The sequence below is a fragment of the Neodiprion pinetum genome, chromosome 5 (assembly GCF_021155775.2).
Source record: "Neodiprion pinetum isolate iyNeoPine1 chromosome 5, iyNeoPine1.2, whole genome shotgun sequence".
NCBI classification, from domain to species: Eukaryota; Metazoa; Arthropoda; class Insecta; order Hymenoptera; family Diprionidae; genus Neodiprion; species Neodiprion pinetum.
The window spans coordinates 7,148,981-7,174,598 of record NC_060236.1 but is presented as its reverse complement, the minus strand read 5'-3'; the positions used below and the strand labels follow the sequence as shown (position 1 = coordinate 7,174,598).

The window sequence follows — 25,618 nt, the reverse complement described above, 5'->3', positions numbered from 1 at the left end:
TAATTATTTTTTATTTGTCATGCATCAAAACAGCGGACAAATTTGTACAGCCTCTTTTAAAGTTTTCCTTTTTAGTCTTAAGAGAAATTTCAACGATTTAATAATTTCGCTAGCGTAAGTATACAGAGATTTTGGGTCTGGGATTTGTATACATGTTTATTGTACGTTAAGTGATATTAAACAAATGAAAATTACTATTTTTCGAAAAAGTTTGGTTTTGCAGCCAGGAGAGTGCTATTTTAAAATTGAAGAAAATCTATGATTTCAATTATTCAGCAAATAAAAAACCGAATCAATGTCATTTTTGTATAAAAGTGATTTAAATGCGAAACTGAAGTTTGTTTGATTGTTATTTACAACAAATGTTTGGGGAAATAGGTAATTTTTCTCAAAATTCGAAACATCGTTCTGGTTTCTACAAAAGCAAACTTAATCTAATAAACCTATTTTTTCTTCAGTAGTTACGTGGAAGAAATGCAAATTTGACATGTCGAGCCCAGACTGAAAATTCGTGTTGATCGGTGCAATCATTTCATCAAGTTTAGTTTTCTATCTCAGCATGCCTTTGAAAATTTCAATCTCATCCTAAAATTATTTCAAACTAACGTACATACGTTTCATATCTGTAATTTTTTGTACCGCTGATTCGCGTGCAATTTCACCGACTCCACGATAAACGAAATGTCGCAAATAATGCTTCCGATCGCGAATGAGAATAACAAAAATTTATTCTATTCTTTCACCCACGGATTTGATAGCCGAGATACATTGCGCAATTTAACAGAACCATACCGATCGAATCTTAAAAAATCTACAAATGATCGTGATTTCAGTTTCGTCATAATTTTTTTTTCAAAACGACGTTTCCAGGTTATTTATACACATATTATACACGTAAAAAATTGAAATTAATCGAGCATGTAACGCGTTCCATCATCATGTATGCACATGTGCACGTAATATGTTCACTTGGTTAAATAATCGTTCGTCAAGACGAGTTTTCACCTCGTATATAATATGCATGTAATTATTGTACAGTGTGTAAGAGGCATACCGGTGTTAAAAAATTTTAAAAAACAATTCCACATTCGATTCACGCATACACGTACACGCGTATTGCAGGTATATTAAAACCTGTCGTGTATGTATGATACATACATGTATACAGCTCGAAATGATTTCGAAATGCGGTGTATCGATACATAAAGTCTCCTCTCGTTACGGGTAGATCGATATCGGTGACCTAAATTTTGCTGTAATTAAAACGTAAACACCGCAAGAGTTCTGCTTAGTTGCTATATATATATATATATATACATATATACATGCGTACATGCATACATACATATATATATATATATATATATAGGAGCAAATCGCGCATCTACAATCGTATTGTAAGATACATCTACGCGGATACGAAGAGCTACAATGTGTACACACATGCCTCTATTTCGTGCCGTGGGATAGACATTCGATCCGGGGCAATCAAAAAACGCTGACGTTGGTATAATACGTACATCTTTTTTATTTCTCACGTACATAACGAATGCGGTCGCTGGCTCTATACCGCCATTATAGAAGCGATATTCCGATCATTAGAATTGATTAATTCCAGGATTTAATGTTGACGAAAACTTGACATATTTTCAATTTCATCAATTCTTTGTAGTACGATCATTTTTGACATTACTGTTTTTATTCCCGACTCAACGGTAAAGTTTACCTTTTTCACCACGAAGGTGGGACGAAGGTGGCACATTTTTCTCTAAATAGCAAATTTAAATCAGCGGGAAACATGAGCCGAATTTAAAATACCCAATTTTCAAATAGATATTGTGGCCAGAGTTGATTCGGAAATAAAGTACTATTTGTGGACACGGCACTAAAAGTCGACTTTATTCCCTTGTTGCATAATGTACTATTATTTTACCTATGAAATATTGAAAAACAACAAATTCCGATCGTCGGAATTGATTAATTGCAAGATTTAATACTGCCGAAAACTTGACATATTTTTATTCCGATCAATTCTTTGTAATATGATCATTTTCGACTTTACTGTTTTTACTTTACCCGTGAGAGATTGAAAAGCAACAGAAAATGAGAATAAATAAAAAAAAGAAGGGCTGCAAGCGTAATTTTTGTTCAAAAAAATGTTTCTATTCTCCTCTTGAATTCTGCCAATTGTAAGTAAGAACGATTACAAGTAAAACAATTTTTACCATCCACAAAAAACGTGATGTTCGCAGTCTGTAAGAATACAAAAAATTTCGTTTCTAGGTAGAAACCAAAAAATAAAATTTACGGAAAGAGAGAGACAAAAAAAAAGGGTAAAAACATATCGGTATCTGATTGTAACGCAATTGCGACGCACCAGTGCTCATATGTGACGGAAATGAATCGGCAATTTATCAATGAAACTGGAAGAGTTACAACGCGGATGGATGAGGGGGTCCTAGAATAGTAGAAGTAGAGTAGAATGGGTATACAGATGACGCGAGAGATACGCGCGTGTTATTCTCGGCGTCGCGACGCCCGGACTTTGCTGCATTATATGGATATGGGGCATTCCACGTCAAATTAGCAGTCCATGTACCACCCTCCCTGATTTTAAACATTTTTTAGAATATCTCCGTACCGGCCCAAGTCTCGACATTTTTTTTGCACATTTTTCTAGCCACCGGTGAAATTGAAAAAAAAAAAGAAAAAAATTGAGCTGTGATTATTAAGCACCACGCGATAATGGGGTTTTTTTTTCGCAAGTTTTTAGTATTCCCGTGTCAGATTTGGAGTCCGTGACGGAACCATGACAATAATGTAATTTTGTTATCTATTCAGATCGAGGCGTAAAAAAAAAAAAAGAAAGAAAGAAAGTAAAAAAACTATAATTTCGACATGGAAGACCTAAAAGCTTGCGAAAAAAATTTCAAATATCAGAGATCTCATTATCGTGTGTTGCTCGAAAATCACATTTCGAATAACAGAATCGGTGCGAATTTTTGGCATTTTTGGAACTGCTTTTGCGATTTTGTTTAAATTTCAGCAGTGGCTAAAGAAAATATGATAAAAGGTTCCCGTGAACCTTTTGGGGATTCGTATAAGAACATCATACTAAAAAATGATCCAAATCGAAGGGAGGTACATGGCTGATGATTTGACGCGGAATGCCCCATACATATATACGTATACGTACGTGCGATAAATATGCCCGTATAAGTACAACGTCGCCATGTAACGACAATCATCATCGATCCTGGCGCCACTCAATTTCGACTCTTCTCATGCCGGCTAATTTCTACCCACGCGTTTTTCATCGTACACGACACGTTTCAACTACAGCTGAACCAAAATTCAAAGTCTACGCAGGCATTTGATTTCCACGTTGTGCAAAACAGGATCTTGTTACTCTGCAATCTACGTTCGTGATTGATGCGCCTACATTCGTATACATATATACGTAGCGAATCATACGGCAAATGACAAGGCATCATTACGAGGCTGAATTAGCGCTATTGACGACAAAATTGCCGGAGAATTTTTTTGCACGATGCTGTGTTGAAAATATACCAATTCGCATATTCAGGCCTAGACGAATTACACAGCACAAGTTTTAGGCGAATAATCAATATTTTTTTCACGTACATTTTATAATGACAAAAGCGGCGGATGTGTGAAAAATTTGCGAGGGTAGGAAAGAAATGAAAATTTGCTAATTTTCTTCCGAATAGCGTTAGTTAATTCTGAACGAACGTCACTGAATAAAATTTTCGTACAATTTATTTTCGCGCTGCAGTTTTTCAAAGTTGAAATATTAGACAGGATCTTCTGTCTGATATTGACGGTTTTTAATTTTCAATTATTATTCGATGAACACCTAACGGTAATTCTTCATTTATTTTATTGACCGTTTGTTAAAACTGTGATTGATCGATCAAGTTTAAGATTTTTTTTTTTTTTTGCAAAATTGTGTATTTATCTCCTTAAATTATTTATTCGAAACTCTGTACGTATAACCGGTGAAGTCTCTTTCTTCCGCGGAATAAAACTGCTCATTCACACCAATATTATAATTAGATAATGCCACTGTGTGCCATTAAATGCTATGCAAACGATATTGACGAAAATTCTGCTGTATAGACTAAACACCATTGCTAATTTCCAGCAGCATGGAACGACATGAAGTTCATTTCTATACGTTTTTTGGGTAGCTGATCACGAGTCTGAGGTCAGATTTACGAAATCCAAAATAGCAAATCCAATACGATGGTAAAGAAATCTACAAATATTCGGATTTTGATAGAAATTAGTTGGCGAATGTTTGTTTGATCACCGATTACGAATCCAAGGTCTGACCTCCAAAATTTGTAACGGTCGATCCATTAAAGTCGTTGAAAAAAGAATCGTCATATTTTCATGTTATACGGTATCCCAGGGCTTTTAAATCATTAACTACGAATCTTGGTTTGTTTTATAAATAAAAGATTCTCCCAAAAGATGAGCTCTCTAACTCAGGACTAACAGATCGCTCTTTTAATTTTCACTTCCCATTCGTCTAAACATGGGGAAATTTCACTTTTCGTTAAAACTTGCAATACTCGTAAACTATTCAATAATTTTAATATTGACGCTCAGATCCTTGAAGCCGATTCTTCGAGCTTTCCAAACCTCCGTAACAACGCGTAGCCATAATAATTAGAAAACACATTAAGGCCGTCTCCAAATTACCGATTTTCTCTTCTTCGTTGAAAAATCGGTACTTTTCATACAACTTCAACGATCATATATTTACGTATATAAATTTTCGAGTATTTTAACTTTAAACGAAAAGTGAGATCTTCCAATGTTATATAAGTAGAAAATAAAAATTAAAAAATTGACTTCTGGGAGGAACACTTTTCCAACAAACGCTAACATTTCAGGGGTAAACTGAGGAGAAGAAAAACTTCTATTTTTTTTTTTTTTTCAACCACCTTACTGCTGTACACGTAACGTGCATGGCAACGGATAAAGACTATAGTTATGTTATTACATAAGTATGTACGGGGTGTAAGTTTATCCACGGTTAACGATCCTATTGACAATGTGTCACACATTCTGCAATAAACATGCGTTCAAATTCACTCGTATGCGTGTATCACACACGCACGTATATGTTATCCTATCGCCGACGAGATTGAACGTTGTAACTTTGTACAGTGGCGGGTCATTAGGTCTTCGTTAAAGCCTCAGAAGCAGCTTTCGTCCCTGTTCTTCTCTTTTCTTTTTATTATATTTTTTTTTCCTTTATTCCATCTTATGCACACGACATGATATAGTTCAGATAATATATTATCTATTTATAGACACTGGAGTTGGTTGAAATTTACATAGAGAGCGATGTAGGCTATGAAATATTACACACGTCGATGAGTGAACGATTTGAGGTGACACTTGATCGCTGAAGTTATTACAACGAGGCGTATGTTACATGCTTTATAAAAGTGACGATGCAGCGGCGTGAAAAAGTATGTGACTAAAAAAATTTCTATTTGATAAATTGAATTTACAAACTGCAGATTTGTTTATTTTTACTGTCGAGACTTGTCCCTCTCTCTCTTTTTTTTTTTTTATCTTCGCAACGAAAAAGACAAAAAAAAAGAAAAAAAGAAAAAAAAGCGAAAGCGTCCGCGTGTAATTTTTCGTAACGTTACTTGTTTGAATTTATTATTGTTTATTTGTATAATACAAGTTCGGCATATCGTATGTTGGCAGGTATAGAAATGAAGACTGTAAAACGTAAAATGAATATCCATAAAAAATCGTTGTATCATCGGGAATTCTTTTAGATTACGGTTGGCGTCGTGAAATTTTTTTTTAACTACCACGTCGTTTCACGTTTCCATGAGATAATCTTCTTCGGAGTCCTGAATGCAGACACACACACACACACACACTGCGATATAACTGTAATGACGGCACAAATTCGATCTGACACTTAATTACACAGTCGATTTACTCGTCGGGTATAACGATCATATAATTTAAACATAGTTCGCCTGTTTTTGGGTAAATCTAACGATCCTCAAAGGCGTCGAAAAGAAACCGCGTATTCTTATTTAAGAAGAGGATAGAATAGCGAGAATCAAAAAAAAAAAAAATAAAAAAATCCAAATCTTCGCTCATCCATCGAACGAAATTATTCTTCCTCATACATTAGCAACATTTTTCTGCATTTACACCTTTGTCTTTTTTCGCCTCTTCCGGTCAGTCCAATGTGCAAAAAACTTTGCGACAATAAAAAAATCGCGGTAATTTCAGTGTTTTTTTTTTATTTTTTTTTTTTTTATCGGTTTATCGAGATCGAACATCACGTTTAAATATATTAAATGGATTACAAAATCTTGTGCATATATCCGTAACACGCGCGGTTATTTCATTAACGACTTTACGTATAAATGTATAAAGTAAATATGTAATACGGATCGATTCGATCCGTCTATCTCGCATCTTGAGTTGTGTAGCGTAACATAATACATATATACATAATTGATATGCGGACATATGTGTGTGTATGGGAGAAATCTCAGAGGAAGTATCATTTTCCGATAATTTATATATAAAGGCAATAAATCGCCAACATGTACGTATACGCGTTTAGCTTCGACATTTAGACGCGCAATCCGCGGTTGTGAAGTAATCAGCTCACGACTTGTCTTACATACGCATCCAATAATATGTAACAGCTCTTTATACACGCATACATGTACGCGTAATCCGATTGAGATGTTTAATACTCCTGCCAAATTCTTTCTCTCTTTTTCTTTTCAATATATGCAGTGCGTATTTATAGCATACTATATTGCTTACGTATACTATACGTATGTATACCCGTTCGATCCGTATACACGTGATACGGATACAAATCTCGTTCTCTGATTCCTGTAGCGATCCTGAATTATTTCAGATTTTATTCGCAAACCGTTATTATTTTAATTAATTTTGAGTGGACGAAAAAAAAAAAAAACGATGTTTTTCAAAATTTCGTCAATATTCTCAAAAATTCTTCGATCAGACGATTATTTTGGGTCAGATCCGTAAGTGAAAATTTTTTGATTAATACTGATTGTATTGATTAAAAAAAAAAAGATTTCAATATATCTACAAAAGTTGGCAATAATCTCGAGTACTTTGCAGGTGTATTTATACATGTATATATATATATGAAAATATATACAAAAGTTCATTCGGATTGCTGCGGAAAGCTCACAAGCGCTGATAACGTTTAACGGATACGGTCGATCATTTTTTGGCTGTCAAAATTTCTTATCACCGGCAGGTATGCCTACATATGGGAAATTCCGTGGCAAGTGAACCTGGGTCTGGTCCTTGACCTCTTCGATTTGGCTCCCGATATTTTATACGATCGTGTTTACTTTCAAAGTCACAGAATTTTTTGTTTTTTTGAATTCTTGTTTTCAACAGCTTTGAATCAGCTGCAATTTAAAAGTCTTAATGTTTCATATATCAAATCTGGACTAAGCTGTCTCTTGCTTTTAATTGAAAAAAAAAAAATAATTGGTTCAATTTTTTGACACTTTCTTTCGAATTTATTTTCAATATCGCCGCTTTGAATTATATGCGTTATATGATCTACATAATTGGTGCCGCAGCTGTGTTATTCCTCCGGCAATATCTTTCTCTCCTTTCTCTCTTTCTCTCTCTCTCTCTCTCTCTCTCTGTGATATTTAGCGTTTCTTTTTCAAGGGAGATAAAAATATTTTACGATCACGTCCTCCAATGCATACCTGATTGGCTAGAGTTCCCTCCTCATATCACACTCGGTGCTTTACGAGACCTGAAACAGATTTACAGTGCTTTCATTATTCACGTGTACATGTCAACTGTATTTAAAGAAAAGCCGTATTATCGAAGAAGATAAATCAGATACAACGATAAAGCGAAAAAAGGAAAAATTCGGATGTTACGTGATACCTGAAGGTTGGATGATAATTTAAACATGCGGATTAAATTTATTTAATAGAACAAAAATAAGAGGATCGGCCATGCTCAGTTTCGAATTACGCGTTCACTTAAAATGTTAATAAATAATAACCGTCAACCTGGTGTGATTCATTTTAATTTCTACTTATTTCTTATTTCCACATTTCTTTACTGTTATATACAAGTTTCTTTTTTTTTTTTTCTTTCACAGGGTCAGTAAACGCGTCACGATCGTTTGTCCGATATCACTTGTTTCATTTTCAATTTTTCCTTTCTCACATTCACGTACACGTGAAAAAAAAAAAAAAAAAACAAAATACACATGCTTAGATAATATATGAAGTACGACGTTGGATGAGGTTTTGTATCGTAATTACGACAAAGAGGCGCGAAGACACGTGTGCAAGCACGTTCTAAATGAATTCCTAATATATCATTTACGAATGACTGATTACGCCCGTGTGTGTTAACAAGTGTATTTCTCAAGGCCGCATCTCACTGACACAAGTGTATATATATATATATATATATATATATATATATACATGTACGTATGTATTTATAAACATATATACACATATATACATCAATGTATGTACCTCTATATTACATGTTCTGCGAGAATGATAGTATAGATAGACAGTCCAATCTGTATAAATAATACATAACTATTTGTAATATACCTGTATAACACTTGAACGGACAACTTCACGCATGTAGCTTGGGTTGGAAAAAAAATTGGAATGAGTGCGCTATGTGCTTGTGAACACGGTTGCATCATGTATGTGAGTAACTATTTCGGCAAGGTCACGTCGCCAAAACGTAAGGGAAAAAAAAAAAAAAAAAAAAAAAAAAACTGCATACCTATCAATAATAATAATAATAGTAACAGTAATAAACCGCAAATATTTATCAGCGTGGGATTTTGTGAAGTATAAACGAGTTTAAGTACACATATCTGTCCTACTATCTATGTAAATAAATACGCGCATGCCAATACTATGCACATGTATATACATATGTATTATATATGGACGTGACGTACGGCCCAGATTTCAAATTTATCGCCACATACGGAGGAATATTATTAATGTATGTGCATACGTGATATATTGGCAAAAACCTTTCACCGATCGTGCCAATGTATCTTTATATACCTACATGCAATATACAAACACACACACACACACATATATATATTTATGTATACAACGTATACATATACATATATATTTATATGCAATGCATACTGCAGCTGGGAACTATGTACTTGTACATACATAACAATATGCACAGAGACCGCGTAATATATCGTTGTATAGTTTATAACACGTTTATAGTTTTGCGACGGTGCAGAAAAAAAAACAAATAAGATGTCCAACAAAGAAAAAAAAAAAAAAACCCGTACATTTGCAAATATTTACATTTTATCGTGATTATTCTCTCTCTTTTTTTTTTTTTTTTTGTTTTCGCGCCTGTTGTTTCTTGAACAGCTTCCGCGTTGTGCAATTTGTCACCGGATATGTGTACAGCGAAATGTGAACAAGAGACAGATAGAAAAAAAAAAAGACTAGAAGAGAAAAGAAAAAAATGTAGAAAAAGGAAGCGAGAAGGTGAAAAAAAATCGATCAAAAATTAATGTATAATTGCTTGTAATAATCGGAACACGGCTACGGATGGACATTCGTTTCGGATTGACGATACATTCTTGTTTCTTCTTTTTCGATGCGAAGAAATTTGGAAACTTATTAAAAATACCGTATACGAGGACGATAACGCTGAATAATTAAATGCCACGTTATACATCCATGGCGTGAAACCTGCAGAACTAACGCATTTCTGGGTTAACGGAACGTTCTTCTTATCTACCTTATAACGGTGCCTGTAATACGAACCCACGCGAATTAGACGGGTCTCTAGCGGGGAACTAAATTATTGCGTCAATTATCTAATCCGTCTTTTTTTACGCGTTACGATCTCGTTTGTAATATCTGTGAAACTTTTTTTCCAAACTACATAGATTTGTGTGCGTAATTGTGATTTTAAGAATCTTTTTATACATTTCGATGACGATGATGACGATAAGATATTATTATCATAATTAAATACGGCGAGCGAATTTTTGCGACACTTGTTACATGTATACATACATGTATATATTAATAATGTAATGTATTTGGTATATTATACAGGTAGAAGTTGATTACATTTGACAGACAGCGCAGCAGTTTCGAAACTTGCGGAATATTTATTTTCTCACGGTTCAAACAATTTTTTGAAAGGTTTTCTTTTTTCTTCACAATATCTTACATACTTGTGTCGTATTACGAATTGGAACATTTAGTTACACATCGATCTATTTGCTTCGATCGTACGATTTCGAAAATCAAATGTCGAACATTTTTGCGTCTTATATATAACAAAAATGTGATCAAGTTCGGATTTTAATTTTCGCATTTCAATTTGCGGAGGAGAACAGAAAAAAAAAAATAGACTCGCGTCAATCGACGACTCGGTTAATTGACTTTCCAATCAGGCGGTGAAATCGGGTATAAAAAAATACATAAGACCAACCTGAATGTATAATAAATCTACTGTAATATTTATTCCAATAATAAACTATAGCAAAAAATTGCTTCATTCGTTCAACAGTTCGTCGTCTCGTATTCTGCGCTGAGAGAAATTTTTAGTTCCGGTTACCGCTCGGTCCTCAACTATTTTCATTCTTTTACCACAATCAAAAAATATACTTCTAGGTACAAAATGAAAGTTAGTTTTCTTTCCGTTACCGGAAATTCTAGTATCCGTTGCTATTCTTCCTCATTACGATCGCTGTTGCTATATTTTCTTGCAACTGTTGCGAAAATTTAACGCTCGTGCAACGATAAATTGACGTTAAAGCCTTGTTTAACTAAAAAAGTATAGTAAACCTCGCAAACTGATTTTGCGTTGCAATTACCAAAAAAGGATCGACGATAGCGGAAAATGCTTAGGCGTACCTCGTTTTTCGTAATCCCAAAAATATTCAAACAGTTTTTTTTAACGATGCCTGTTTTACTCAATTTTTCTAGTTACTGTAACAAATGAAATTTTTACACACACACGGTATTCCTTGTTGATTAAAAATTCCTCACAATTATATATAATTCAACAATGCTCATAGAGCAGCATGTATAAGATTGAAAAACCAAAATCTTGTCTCTAAGATTTTAAAAACTTTATTCGTTATTCTTGGAAAATTTCTTACTCGCATAGGTAAAAAGGATTATTTAACGTGAATTATCAGCGTATACATGCAGCGACGATACTTGCGAAAAATATAATCTACCAAAGGAGATTGTTTATCTTTTACCTCTGCAGGGATAGAGTTGAAAGTAAAAAAAAAAGGAAGCCTGTACAAATGTATACAACCGTTTCGTGTAATAATAATTGCTCGTTCTGCAAAATATCACCGTACTCGTGCAAACGTGACTAGTTTTCTGTTTTTACTTTAATTTTTTTTTTTTTTCTTTTTTTCATTTTTTTTATTTCCCTGTTAAAATTATCGTCGAATGTATTCACGATTCGCAGACACCTCGGCACGGAAACTTGACGTATTACGCAGCTTGTATCTTAAGATCGTACGTTTATACGCCGTGCCACGATCGGCAAGGAGGGGGGGGGGGGGGGGGGGGGGGAAACATTATTTAATCAACTGTCAATTCCGTCGAGCTAATCTGTTTTCATCGATTTTTATCGTATATTAAGGTATATATCGCCCGTTAGCACACTTCAAATAACCGCGTCGATGAACGCCGCACGAATGTATCGTAGATACTTTGTATATATCGAGTATCTAACACGTCAAGTAGCGAGGCCAGGTATTTAATAATTCAGGTCTTAAAATTGAATTTCAATTTATCACCGCGTTTTAGTCACACTATACGATGTGTAACACATATTTTATTTCGATCAATCGCCGAAGCGGGACTGAATTGTTAATCATTTGATGGGAAATGAATTAGTCCCAACTTAGAATTGGAAGAGAAATTTCAGGTAACGCTGTTATTTGTAATTTTCACTAACCATTATCGTCGGGGTTGTGATTTACAAATTTCTAAATTACAAATTTACAATGCGTTGTAACGAAAATTGTCATTCCTCGAGTACTGCGTTTTTGTGTAATTGAAAAAAACGTGCGAGAAAAAACTTGGTAGCAATTTGAACGTCTAACTTTTATAACAGTTGACAAGAAAGTATCCGTGATGATTGCAGGAAGTAAAGCGATACTTTCTTATTATTTTTTTATTTGCCGAAGTAAACACTTTTCAAACTAAAACGCTGCGGCGGAATACTTTACAATAATTTAACAAAAAGGGAACGATCGTACTTCGTCGCAGATGAATTATTCACAATGTTCGTTTCGACAGGCAACGATTGTGAAATCGATGCAATATTAGGATTTAGCATGGAATGCCTTATATTAACGACGCTTTAAACCACCCAGCTTATCTTCGTCGTTGCAGTTACGGTCGTACGGAAAGAACATAATAAGCCGTACTGCAGTTTTATTGCGAAAACAAGATAGGCAATATTGTAACCTGCGTGGAAAAAACTTGCAGCTAGATTAACGATGCATTCGTTACCGCAGCTTAGAAAATGAGGCGATTTTCAACTTTCCCCAATCCGTGAAGCTTTCCGGGCGCTCAGCTTTTTTACATTGTACGTAGCGGTTGATTGATTAATCAACCGCATTAGGACCCATGGGCCTTGGTAAGAAATTAACCCCGTTTCATTGCTTGCCGATTGCAGCTAACAACCGACGAAGAAGACGAATATGGAAGAATTAGTAGAATGAATTTAATAGTAATCATGAACAAAAGAATAAATAATTCATTGATATTGATGGTGTGTAAGGTTTGATAGAAAAAAAAAATATATTTCTCGCTGTTTCAAACGGTGTGAATTTATTGTGGCGATTGCTTTTTCTTCTTCGGTATGTGAAGGACTGTTTTTAACACGCAGTTTGATTAAATTTACTTTTTACAGGCCAACATTAACTTCAATATTTCTCACATACATACATGTAAGTTTATATCATAAATATATACAAATTTGAATGTATATAACAGTAAAATATTCATTTAGATACTTTTTGACAGTAAATTTAGAGGAAAAAATTTACTTGAAATTGAGTCAGCTTCTCTGTATCAAGATTAATACTGTCATCTCTGTCACATATAATTTGGCAGAGATAATTTACGAGAATATTTGAAAAAAAAAAATGAATAAAAAATAATAATCATGAAGCTTCACGTTGCTTTAATTTAACTTTGAGAATAAAAAAAAAAAAGTCTAACACGCCTTCTAGGTCAAAAATGTGCGAAGATGTGCGAATCGCTTTCGTTTCATTAATTGCGAGCGTATAGGAATTCAATTTCGCGATTCAGATCCTGCGGATGCAATAGGCGAGCGTTTTGCGAGGAAACTAGTATAATAACGTGAAGGAGGAACTGACGTTGGTGCCCAGCGCGTGTGACCCAGATCGAGTCACGCCTGCACAGGTGAAACTCTGAATCAAATTCCCATAAGATTGATGGAACGATATACTCACTACAGAAGCTAGAAACTGAAACGTGCGGTGCACCTAATTGTAAGTATGAGGTGCGTAGGTACGTGCAAACTAACTGGCGCGAAAGAAAGCAAAAAGAAAATAGAAGAGACTGCACTGAGAAAAATTAAATTTTTTACAGCAACTAGAAAAATTGAATAAAAAAAATTGGTAAAAAATGAAAGTAGTCAAGGACCGAGCGGTAACAGGAACTAAAAATTTCTCTCGGTGTTTAATACGGTGAAAGAGAAGCGGAGTGGTTTGAAGTTCCGAATTTGAAAAGTTGCGAAAGCGCCCAATTCCGAAATCTCAAGCAAGGATTTGAAACTTTTGCAAAACAACAAAGTTTCGTATGGTCGAAATGGAAGATTCCGAAAATTCAAGTTACGGCAGAGCCAAATTCCGAAATATCAAATATACTCGCACAGCGTAGCTTATTCAACGAGTGCGAGTGTAAAAGATCAGAAAAACCGACAATCGGAATGACCAAGATTCCAAACGTAAAAATATCGAAATTCGGAAACAAAGAAAGATCAAAATGGTAAAATTTCACCGAGTCAGAAATTCACGAAATTAAAAATCTTCCGATAATTCGGAATTTCCATGTTTCAGATTTTTTAATTATCTAGCTTTCGCACTTTCGGAACTTTGACTTGTCGGAGTTACGTCCTTTCACCATTTTCTACTTTCGGAACTTTAACGTTTCCTCAAAGTTTGATTTCTATTTCTTTACTTTAAGTTTCGCCACCAAAGAATTCTGAATCTAGCATTTTTGGATCTTTTCAAATTCGGTATTTCAACCCCATCACAAGAAGCAGTGAAGCAAAAAGCATCGCGATCGATCGAATTTAACAGGCCAATTATCAATGGATGATCATACACTTTTTACATTTTCTGCAAGACTTATTTATACTATATGTGTATTAACGCTGTATCTTTCGCGTTGCGGTAGGAATGACAGGAGATATAATATATAAGGCTAATCCGTTGGTGGGTCAAAGGTGATTCTTATAGTACGATAAGATATTTGCTTGGAATTAAGATTGAGAAGGTCACTGTCACGACAGACAAATATTATGTATATAACTCGGTCTTTCCAAATATCAAAGGATATTTCTGTGACGAGTGTTACAAAAAATGAATTCAGTTCGTCTGTACAAAATAAAAAAACCTCCAATTATTATTAACAATAATAACAATGCCGATACGATGTACGAAGTACGATTCCAGAGCATTTTAGTGCATCGATCGATTGCACATTTCGATCATTGGATTCACCCGATCGGTGACTCGGGTTAAAGTGCAAGTGAAAAATTTCCCTGATCAATTTTCTTTTGATTGAAGATTTTAAACTCGATTCGCGAACCGTTCGCATTGAATTAGTCGGAACGAAATGAAACGAATTTGCGACTGATACGAAGTGATGAAAATAACGTCATATCGATCAACGCTAATTGCAATGAGTGCGGCCAACCTTGAGTATCGAAACCAATTTGATTGTCAATGTCTCGCGGTTAAGTTCTGAACTCCGCTCTCCCGTCGTCGACGCGTTCGCCGATAACTCATATCATTTATCGCTCCGAGCGATAATAACACAGAAGCTGCATGCTGCCCGCATAAAATTGCTAACGTAACCGAAGCGCTGATAAATGGACCGTAGAAAGAATCGGCTGCAGAACTTCGGTAGAACCGCATCGAATCGATTTCTCTCTCCGTCTCTCTTTGTACGAAGTTTAGTTTTGCAATTTGTTTTGCAATTATTACAACATCGAGTGTAGGTGTTTCTTTTAGATTATCCATGCGACAAGTTTACAGTTTACTTAATTCGTTGATCTCCTGTTACCAGCTGAGGTATTTTAGTACAAACAGAAGAAATCGATGCGATACAGCAAATTGAGATGTCTGCTTTTTAAACTGACACCGCGCAAGGTTTTCCCCCAAATATCCTGTGCACTGATAATGATATCAACAACAACAACAAGAATAACGTCGTTTCGAAATTGCCAAGTGTTCGATACCAGCTGGGATTACAATCGACGATAGCGATAAAATCAGCCGGATACGAATATATAAATACAATTATATAATTGAACGGAGAGCTGAGATTTAATTGTTTATCAAAGCTTAGGATAAATATCTGACAAAGATAGATTTCGCGAGTCGATACATTAAACTCGTACGTTACACGCGGGCCAGAAAATTATCGAGAAAAAAAAATTCTTCATCGTTTCCGGAATCGCGAAAGATTTGAGAAAATTCTTGATGAATTCATAGTGCGCGTGTGTGTCGATTGATAAATCCGTGATACGAGGAGCGAATTCACCCGGCCTGATGTCGCGGATCATCGCGTGTTTTTCACTGCAGCCCTGTGTGTGTCTCGGTTTTATTGCAACTTAATTATAGTTCACTGTGTAATAATTAGAGCCTCGATCCTGAAAGTACGTATAGAGCCGCGTGTATTGTAGTAGGCGGCGCAAGTTTCACGCAGTGGCATTTAGGAAATGTTAATTCTCCTTGCTCTGACATTTCACTCTGGACTCTGTTCCGCGCTCTGCAGTTTCACTCTTCAACCGACGTCATGCCGATTATGCATGGCTTGCAAGCTGCTCCGGATATTCATTATTCGAACGTACACAATCGTGTCGATTTCGGAAATCTTTCAATTTCAAATCAGGTTTCGGGGAAGTCGTCAGTTGTCATCGAATATGGCGGACGAAAATTTCAAATTCAATCGAATCTAGACTTTCTAGATACTAGACTTTCGGGTAACGGCTAGAAAACTCAAAAGGTGAAATGATTGAAGAAAGGAATTTAACGATCGATCCTTTTTTTTATTTATTGTTTTGGTAAAAGTAAAATTAGAAACGAACAATTTCAACGAATTTTTATTACTTCAGAAAAATTGATGAAAGAAAATGTCGAATGAATAAAGTTCATAAAGTTTGCAGAGACATAGTGATTCAGATCGACCGATCGCACTGCCTTTATTTTATATCTACCAACTGCAAGAAGAAAATATCAAACCTCTGGTTTGGCCGAAGAGATAAGCTCGATCATTGACAACCATGATACCTGATTTAATTTACGACGCGATGGTATTTCGATGAAATATGTGATCGATATGGTGAAAATCGGGATAACGTAGCGAGCTCGGATTTCTCGGTAAAGAAAACGACGCGTCACCACTGATTACCGATTCCGAATCGTGTTTCGCTACGAAGTGCCAGCTGCATGGGGTATACAGTGATTTTCGAAAGAATAGCCATATGTATATGTATGTATCTAGCAAGCGTCAGCCGTGACTAGCTTATCGTATATTACGTGCTTAGAATTCTTCAAGCGAGTCTTCGATCGCGATAAAATAGCATTCGGGGCAGGTAAATAAACTGCAGTCGTGTTACGGCTTCGTTGATTTCTTTTTTTTTTGTTTTTTTTTTTTTTATCATGTATTTTTCGTCCTATATTTAATTGTCTCTCGTCGTCGTGTAGGACGTGATTTTTATCACGAATTTTTAGCTTTCTTCAACCAGTGATGCAGGAATCATTGAGGAAGGTGGTAAAAGTGTAGAAGATACGTATCACAGAGTTTAAACTTGAAAACTCGAAAATCTGTTTTTGTTCAAGAATTTTTTTACTGCATAAAATTCAAACAGAGTATTCGAAATATAGAAAAGTAAAATATGGCAAAGCAGCTATCATATAGAATTCTAACCGTTCTACATTCTCATTCATCACGACGATGCTATATTATCGGTTTTCCGCACTTTGACCTTTCTGGATTTTCGACTTTTCTACACTTTGACCTTTCTCCATTCCAAAATTTCACGGAATAGAATTTTTTTATCTCAAACATTCGCTTCGATCAATTCTTATCCTATTCCATTCAATTTTCCGATCATTCGACATTTTTTTATTCCCGGCCAAAATCAAACAACCAGCTTAAGAATAACGCCTAAAATTTTCTGCCATCGATGCAAGAATCTTTCAACTTCGTTCCGTCTCCGTCGCATCGTAGGTAAAATACGTGATATTTTTTTGCTACAAAGTTCTATCGCACTTAAATTATACAATAACGGATATATGTATATATGCATATTATTGTAGGACATATATACATTATTTTACACATACGTACACGTTACATATTTCCAAAGAATTGATAGTCTCTCTCACATTTTACACCGGTTGTAAATTCTCGGCTCCTCCCTCTCCTTCCTATTTCTACTGCCTGCGAGAGACTCTCACGCCAAGTCGTGATCTGTATAAGTATGATATGCTTTGTTGCCGTGAGAACGGTAGGCCACCTTTCTCGTGCTCGGTATAAGGAACAAGCAAAACCTCTCAAGGAATGGCCAGCGGCAAATGCACACACACACACAGTATATATATATATATATATATATATGCACGTATGTATAATATATACATCTATTTATAGATATTTTGTTTTATTTTTATTATCATCTGATATTGGGCCGAGGTTGAAGTTCCGAATTAGAAAAGTTCCGAAAGCGCTTGATCCCGAATTATTTGGTGGCGAAACTTGAAGCAAGGAAATCAAACTTCAAAGAAACAACAACAACAACAAAGTTTCGCATGGTCGGAAACCCGAAAATTCAAGTTAAGATAGAGCAAAGTTCCGAAAAATAAAGCTTCGATAAGCTGGAATACAAAAAATTAAAATATACTCAGAGAGCGTAATTTATTCAACGAGTGGGTGGAAAAAATGAGAAAAACCGACAATCAGAATGAAAATCCAAAACAAAAAATGGTCAAAGTGGTCAAATTTCAGTAAACCAGGAATTCATAGAACTTAAAATTTTTCTCGATTTCTTTGCTTTACGTTTAGCCACTAAAAACTTCGGACCTGGAACCTCGGCCCCTAATATTTAGCATACAATTTCGCACGGATGTGAAAAATTACCATTACCCTTATCGTTTATTAGGTGTAATATTATTCCTCGCAATAACAAGTCGCACATTTTGGAAGATATTTTCAACATCGTGGTTTTCCTATACGAGACACGACGATGCGTGTATTAAGCAGAAGCTATGGGTACTTCTATATCGCGCAGATATCACGTTGGTTGTATGCATTAAACATACATGTATAAAATAATCGTTCGATGATAAAACGGGTCTGTAATAACGTTTAATCTATGCGTAAGTAGACGATACCGGACGTTGCTCTACAATCTGCCGTATAGCTGGACGGACGGACGTAGGATTTATCTGTCCGAAAAACGAAAAGTTTCTCGAGATAAGTGGCTGTGAATAGAATTTAGAATCGACTAAACACGTGGCCGTAGAACAAGGAACGAACATAAATGGGAACGAATCGTCTGTCACGCCCACGCGTGTATGCAGGAAATTTTGTCAGAGAAAATTCGGCGTGTCCGGCAACCGCGTTACAATCATTTGGATCGAATTCGTTCGATACGGTTTATTATGCAGTTAATATACTCGGGACTGATTTTCGTCGCAACGATAATAAGAATCAATTTAAATTGGAGAGAAAATAAAAGTACAATGCAACACTGTCCTCAAATAGGAGTCGACCTTGTCCCAAATCTGTCGTTGTAACAGTCGGTATGACACAAATCGAAGGATGTAGGTGGGGAAAAGATTAACACATCGAAAGAGAACGAAGTACAATGGTGGAGAATGTCTTACGATATTTAGGTACTACGATTTAGGGCGGTTGATACGGTAGAGATTTTTAAGACCTGCAATTCGCATCCGCGATGTAAGATTAGGGAGAAATTCTGGCGAAATTTTGAAATTCGCAGGTTTAATTAACACATGCAATGTTGCAGCGTTGAGAATTGATGAAACGATGATTAGTGCGAGGATACTTCAGAGGCGAGGTAACTTTTTGGCCTTGAATATTTGAAATTTCATTACCATAAATTAAAAGGCAAATTCTTAAACTCTAAAAGCATTACCAAGAATAAGAGCATCAAGATTCCAAGAAGATTTAAAACTGTGAGTAGTGAGAATCGTTATATTAAGCCAATTTGCTTATTCGATAGTTTACCTAATGATCTTAGAATCATTGATAATGAAACCCATGCTTAAACTAAATTAGAGAGATGGATATTGTTGCATACATGATAAATTACTTTAATCCTATTAGATAAGTGGCCAATTAAATATCGTCAACTCAGTTTTACGTACTTTTGGTAACTAATAAATTTATTGCATTGTCATTAACAGATGTTATACTGATTCGAATCTATTTTATATTTATACTCTAATAATTACAGTTCAAATTTATAAGTTTTTGAGTTTATAGTCTAGTCCAACAAGCAGGTACACCGAGAGAAATTTTTATTTCCTTCCTAAACTATTTTCATTTTTTACCACAATCGAAAAATGTAGTTCTAGGTAGAAAATGAAAGTTAGTTTTCTAGCCGTTACCGGAAACTCTAGTACGCGTTACTATTCTTCCTCATTACGATCGCTGTTGCTATATTTTCTTGCAACCGTTGCGAAAATTTAATGCTCGTACAACGATAAATTGACGTTAAAGCCTTGTTTAAATAAAAAAAGTCGAGTAAACCTCGCAAACTGGTTTTGCTATGCAATTACCAAAAAAGGATCGACGATAGCGCAAAATGTTTAGGCGTACCTCGTTTTTCCTAATTCCAACAATATTCAAACAGTTTTTTTAACGATATCAGTTTTACTCAATTTTTCTAGTTACTGTAACAAATGAAATTTCTCTCAGTGTGTATAATATTTACCTCTGTTGGAATTTATACTTGTAAATTTTATACTGGAAATAAATAAATGATCGAACGAGATTCGAAAGATATTTATACTTTACAAAATAGTAGTGAGGTAAAAAGTTTGGTTAAAAACTGTAATTCAAGATACGGATTCGAATTTCCCAACATTGACGAATTTCCGCAGTACGAGGAGTATCAGCAACGATAGCCGAGTGCTTTTTTTTTTTCTCCCGCGTTTGCAGAAATGATTATCGCTGATCGTAAGAGTGTTGAAATTTACTGAATACAAGCCGCGGGTGCGTGCGTCAGAGTCACGCTAGCACGGATTGGTGACGGTGAAACGATTATATTTCTCAGTCGCGTATATAAATGAGGGGAATTTTACTTTTTTTTTTTTTTTTGCCTAACGCAAATCGTGGCGCACGGTGAATCCCCTTATCGTATGGCAGGTGCGTCGTTTCCGGAAATTACAGACGCGTTGTAAACATGTAAATATTGGACAAGTTATCTCCCGATCCACAGTGCAACATTCAGGTAGCGTATATATATCCGATTACTGCGTATAAACTACGCACAATGCATTTTTCGTTAAATTTCTTCAAATACGACTCGTAATATTTTTCAAAAGTTCGTTGTTTATAAGGAAAAGAAAAAAAAATACATATACGAGTATATACACATATACGAGTATATATCGAGTTTTAGACGTATATAGTATGAACAATTGCAATGCGCGGGGAAATTTGTTTCGCTTCTTTCTGTGATAATTTCAACGCGTCAATTTCGAAATGAGCCTGTCGATGTGTTTTATGAACCAATTATCAAACGCTACAAATCACCGGGCGTCGGAATTCTCGTTGACAGTAATCGAAACTAGGTATACGAATACGGATAGGACGATAAATTTATCCTCATACCGATCAGAAGTAATCAATTTAAACCGAAATAGCTCGAACGAAACTTGTTAAGAAAACTTCTCGTTACGATATTTAGCTATTTCCATGCACGTGAAAAGTTCGGAATAAATTCAAGATTTTCTGTAAGCTTACAAAATTCGATTTCAGACCAAAGTTTCAAACTTTCAAGACGTTGCTGGTGCTTCAATTGTATTCGATGAGAATTGCTCGCACGAAATGCGATGCGTAGACGAGCTTTTCTTAGATTAAAAGAAAGTGAAAGAAAACAAAATAAAAACAAAGAAAGAATAATAAAGGAAACTCGGTATCAACGGAGATGCGTAGTTCGGTAAAAAAAAAAAAAAAAAAAAAAAAGAGCTCGCACCTCGCAACTATCGGCGGATAAAATAATAAGGAATGGGACACCGGCGACCCTAAACCGGTCTTGAACCGCGAGGCAGCAACGAAGCGAGGCTCATTTGCCTCGTTTATCAGATTCAGGGTCGTCTCGAAACTCGTTTCCTCTCTTATAATACAGATACTACGGATACTACAGAGATACACAGGAAAGTTCGGTTTCTCTCATACTTCTTTATACGTACACAAACGCGCAAGGGGGTATGTATCGATTGATCGAAGACGCCGATCCTCCCGCATTCCTCGATCCAAGGCCTCCAGAGATGCCCAAGGAATAGGAGAAAATACCACAAAAGGTCAAACTTGTTTTTCCTCAATGCGAAGATGAGAGAAATTGTTGTAAGAGAATTAATTAAACTCTCCGGTATCTGACAAAGAGAAAGATTCCTATTCCCCCCCCCCCCCCTCTCTCTCTCTTTCTCTCTCTTGCAATCAACGAAAACATCACGTGCTTGGAGAATTTTCTTTACGATAACGATCAAAATATTATTACACTTCACTATCAACCGACGCGTTCTTGTACATCGATCGTCATAATAGATTACGAAGTAGTTAACTTATACATGTAAAATGTATAATTGTATAATTTGCTTACCGGTAATCCACTCGATACTGGTAATTCTTCCTCGACGAAACGTCAGTCCGTTTAACTAAGAAAATTATTTAACGTCGATCCAGTAGAACATCACGAACACTTTGTACGTACCACTCACCGATTTGTTCCGATCTTTCGATATTTCCGATAATTTATTTTTTCCTCGCACATTGAAAATCGAGAATAATAAAATAAAAGAAATTACCAAAAAAAAAAAAAAAAAAAAAACAACAAATCACTCAGATTACAGCTTTCGCGATCCCCACTCCGGCAGCCAGTGTCATCGTCATCGTCGTCATCGATTCCTCGTCGACTTCCGGTTCACCCTCGAGTTCGATCGGCGGTAATTTTACTTCAAGAGTCGCACGATCGCGGATAGATCGGACGGATTTGTTGCACTGTTTTCGTTTTTTTTTTTTTTATTTCCCGTTGTTTCGTTTTTCCACACACCGTTGACACCGGCTTACCTCGTTCTCACAATCAGTGCGCGTTTGCCCGACGCCGACAGCAGTATGAACGTAATTCCTGCGACGATCCGTGATCGAGCGTCGCGACGCCGTCGCGCAATGCGGTCGGCAAACGAACCCGAAAACCGAGCTTCAGGTATTAATTGTAAGTATCTACCCGCCTAATCTACGCACCGACCGTTTTCGCTATTCCTTTATTCATCAAGTGATCCTTTTATCTCATCGTTCTTCTTTTTTTTTTTTGTTTTTTGTTTTTTTTTTTGTTTTTCGTTGTTGCAAAATGAATCGTGTATAACGTGAGTTGCATCCAACGAATGTTTGTATAGTTCTCGAGGAGGGTAAACGTCAACATCTCTGGATATTTTATCATCGTTGACCTTGGATATCAAAATAAGAAAATCTGTCGTATAAATCAAGACGGTCGATTAATTCGGCTACATTTCTCTAAGAACCTCGCGGCAAAATTAATAATTTTCATATTCTTATACATATTTATAATATAAAATGCACAAGCGTTAAAGGATTAGTTTCGACCAGACCTTGTTTATTATTTAGTCCTTGTTTTTTCTTTTTTTTTTTCCAAACCATTCATGCAACAGTATCAATCGTTATCACCGTTCATCGAGGGGTTAAGCTTGACGTAAAAAGCGGGGAATTTTTTCACTCGTTATTATTATTATTACCTTATACTTCCTCGTTATCTATCAATAATCTGCTGTAAATACTTTAGAGAGTCTTATGAATAGAACGTATACGTGTAATGGAAAAGTGTTAGGTGATGATAAGTTGTCAATGAATCATCTGACGTCACTCTCGTTACAATCACTGACTTTAATTGAGCACGCCGCAAACCGTGCATAATAATAGTAATTATTATTGTAAATAATAATGACAATAATAACGATAAGCTGCAGCTGCAAGGCGGCGCGTCGTAAAAACGTCAAGTACACACAATCAACGGTAAATTGTTGTTCAATTTTGACTTTCTTTCCGCTTCTTCCGGCGCATTCAGCGGCGTGCATTTGAATGGCCTGCAACGGTTCTATGATTGGTTTTTCGGTATCTCTGCTGATTGGATAATCAGGAAATAATTTGAATTGTAGGTTGTAGATGCGATAACGAGTGTGCGTCGTATAATCCTCGACGCCTCTTCGAACCGCCTATTATACGGCAAATTTCTAATTCGCTCTATTTACTGTAATGTCTGAATTAACTACGAATCCGTGCTGTAAATATTTACCTGTAACACGGGTGAATTTTTTTTGTTATGTGTATACATGTGTGTCCTTTTAATTCTTACAATTTAGTGATCTTTTTTTTTCTTGAATATTTCAGAGAATCATGCGTAATCTCCAAAGTTTGGAAATCACTTCGTAGCATAAATTACAGTACATTATGTAACAAGGGAATGATCGACTTTTACTCCTGTCTTACGTATAGGACTTTATTGCCGAATCAACTCTGGCCAAATTATTGACTCGAAAGTGTTTTCCTTTTACGTAAAAGTGTAATCTGTCGGTCGAAAAACTATAATATTATCGAAAGTTTATAATAATACAGACAAATGTAGTACAAAATTGGCATGTAAGAGAGAAAACCGGAAAAACTGAAAAATTAGTTTGCGGGAAATATGACCTTGTATAAAATTATGATCATATTTCCCCAGAGATGAGGGAAAAAATTGAAAAGAAAATAATATGCAGCTTCCGTCTCGTTTTTCAGGTTGAAAAAGTGCACGTTACGATTGAGTCGGTAATAAATACAATTTATCAAAGGTGATCGATTAGCGGCGATAATCGACCAACGATTATTCTGTATAAAAATCTTGTCTAATAATTTCCCCATCACAAACGTTGATTGGAAAAAAACTTACATAATCGTTATAACTCTCGACAGACTTTGGTCACTAAAATGCGTTGTTTAAAAAGAGAAATCAACACAAGCTTTTAGAAATTTTGCACAAATTTCGCCTGTTTCGACGAAAATTTCCATCCATTATACATCGTAACAGAAAAATATCAAAGAGGGTTAGCAAAATTTTCAGACACGGACCGTCAGCTCCACGATTTGGTTTGCTGGTCGAGATGGAATGCCGTCTCCTCGATTATGTTAATCTTTCGACAACTTACAGACGCGTACCTAAGCACGAGGAAAAGGCCCGCGTTGTTGTTCGGTGAGATCCACAATATCAAGGCTTAAACGATAGTCCTACCGGATTTGAATCGCGGACAATCGCCCTTTGGGCAACAAAAAAAAAAAAAAAAGAAGAAGATGAAACTCATTTCGAGAGATAATCTTGACGGATTTATGCAGACGAGTCTTTGATTCCAGCGGTGAATAAAATTATACGTGCTTAATACGGTGATTGAACGATGATATAATTTATCGGGTAATAATTTTCAGCAAGTACGAATCGGTAATTTTTATATATAAATATGATGTCGATATTGCTTCTTTTCAGAAAACATGGCTGCTTTAATATTGCAAGTATTTATATTTGCATTATTCGCGATAGGTTATTTTGACACTTGTTTATTTTGTTCCGTGTTCATATTTTCCATCCTTACTTTGACAAAGTCTTTTGGAGGAAAAATTTGGGGCAAATGTAACGTGTACAGATTTTGTTTATTCATATTTTATTCGGGATATTTTTGTGAAATATCGAAAATTAGCGAAGCGTAATTTTGATGTGGTAAAGTATGAATGATAATTCATAAATTGAGAATAAGTGAAAAATCGATATTTTCACGATCACGAATGTATCTTGAATTTTGGAAAAGCTGTGATTTTTCATGGAAAACCGATATTCAACACCAGTTCCTGATTTCATTTTTTTTTTTTTACATCACGAGAGAGTCGACGTATGAATATTTTATGACACAGAGCAGGTATCTACGGACGTAAAGAAGACGAAGAAGAGCCGGAAACGAAAGGAAAGA

General features: G+C 35.6%; 1 protein-coding gene across 1 annotated transcript in view; it reads right to left on the bottom strand.

Moving 5' to 3' along the window:
* Positions 1-25,618, bottom strand: part of LOC124219839 (protein cortex) — a 245,072-nt gene that overhangs the window by 30,034 nt on the left and 189,420 nt on the right. The window contains exon 12 of the mRNA XM_046628004.2: positions 7,788-7,837. The gene's annotated coding sequence lies outside the window, so the exon portion shown is untranslated. The remainder of the gene's footprint in view (positions 1-7,787; positions 7,838-25,618) is intronic.